Below are 1,792 nucleotides of genomic sequence, written 5' to 3'. Positions count from 1 at the left end.
AGAGCAGCTAAAGCACAATACTCTGAAGAGGACCTAACAAAAATTTTCATAAAGGAAGCAGACAAAATAGCCATGGCCAAACCCAACAATAACAATGCAAGGAAGGTGCTTGATGACTTTACTACACCAACTCCCGACTTCTATGGAAGAAGCATCTCTATTCCTACCATTAGAGCAAACAACTTTGAGCTTAAGCCTCAATTAGTTTCTCTAATGCAACAGAATTGCAAATTTTATGGACTTCCATTGAAAGATCGTCATAAGTTCTTGGCTGAATTCTTGCAAATCTGTGACACTGTTAAGACCAACGGAGTTGACCCCGAGGTCTACAGACTTATGCTTTTCCTTTTTACTGTAAGAGACAGAGCTAGTACATGGTTGAACTCACAACCTAGAGACAGCCTGAACTCTTGGGAAAAGATGGTCGATGCCTTCTTGGCTAAATTCTTTCCACCTCAAAAGATGAGTAAGCTTAGAGTAGAAGTTCAAACCTTCAAACAGAAGGAAGGTGAATCCCTCTATGAAGCTTGGGAAAGATACAAGCAATTGATCAGAAGGTGTCCTTTTGAAATGCTTTCAGAATAGAGCATTATAGGTATCTTCTATGATGGTTTGTCTGAGTTATCCAAGATATCATTGGACCATTCTGTTGGTGGATCTATTCATCTGAAGAAAATGCCTGTAGAAGCCTAGGAACTCATTAAAATGGTTGCAAATAACCAGTTCATGTACACTTCTGAAAGAAATCTTGTGAACAATGGGACAACTCAGAAGAAAGGAGTTCTTGAGATTGATAATCCGAATGCCATATTGGCTCAGAACAAATTATTGACTCAGCAAGTCAATATGATTTCTCAGAATCTGACGGGATTGCAAGCTGCATCCAGCAGTAATAAAGAAGCATCTTCTGAAGAAGAAGCTTATGATCCTGAGAACCCTACAATAGAAGAGGTGAACTACATGGGAGAACCCTATGGAAACACCTATAATCCTTCAGGGAGAAATCACCCAAATCTCTCATGGAAGGACTAACAGAAGCCTCAACAAGGCTTCAACAATAATAATGGTGGAAGAAATAAGTTTAGCAATAGCAAGCCTTTTCCATCATCTTCTCAACAACAAATAGAGATTTTTGAGCAGAGCCGTTCTGGCTTAGCAACCATAGTCTCTGATCTATCTAAGACCATGGTGCACGAAATTGTGATCATCAACAATGGCGCCAAAGACTTGGTGCTCTCAAACATGAATCACACTTTGTCACAACTTCGCACAACTAACCAGCAAGTGCATTGGGTCGTCCAAGTAATAAACCTTACATGAGTAAGGATTGATCCCACGGAGATTGTTGGTATGAAGCAAGCTATGGTCATCTTGTAAATCTCAGTTAGGAGGATTCAAATGGTTATAATGGTTTTCAAAAAATAATAATAAATAAAGCATAAAATAGATGAAAGAGATACTTATGTAATTCAATGGCAGGAATTTCAGATAAGTGCATAGAGATGCTTGTTCCTGTTGAATTTCTGCTTTCCTACTGCTTTCATCCAATCCTTCTTACTCCTTTCCATAGCAAGCTGTATGTAGGGCATCACCGTTGTCAATGGCTACTTCCCATTCTCTCAGTGAAAATGGTCCAAATGCTCTTGTCACAGCACGGCTAATCATCTGTCGGATCTTGATCATGTTGGAATAGAATCCATTGATTCTTTTGCATCTGTCACTACGCCCAACAATCGCGAGTTTAAAGCTCCTCACAGTCATTCAATCCCTGAATCCTACTTGGAATACCACA

At 39.6% G+C, this 1,792-nt stretch overlaps 1 non-coding gene across 1 annotated transcript; it reads right to left on the bottom strand.

Moving 5' to 3' along the window:
* Window positions 1-468: 468 nt before the first annotated feature.
* LOC112716935 (small nucleolar RNA R71) lies at window positions 469-576 on the bottom strand. The gene has a single exon (XR_003160526.1). It is a non-coding gene; the product is annotated as a small nucleolar RNA R71 (small nucleolar RNA).
* Window positions 577-1,792: the final 1,216 nt, after the last annotated feature.

The sequence above is a fragment of the Arachis hypogaea genome, chromosome 1, assembly GCF_003086295.3.
Source record: "Arachis hypogaea cultivar Tifrunner chromosome 1, arahy.Tifrunner.gnm2.J5K5, whole genome shotgun sequence".
NCBI classification, from domain to species: domain Eukaryota; kingdom Viridiplantae; phylum Streptophyta; class Magnoliopsida; order Fabales; family Fabaceae; genus Arachis; species Arachis hypogaea.
This window is presented reverse-complemented; position numbering and strand designations above follow the sequence as displayed.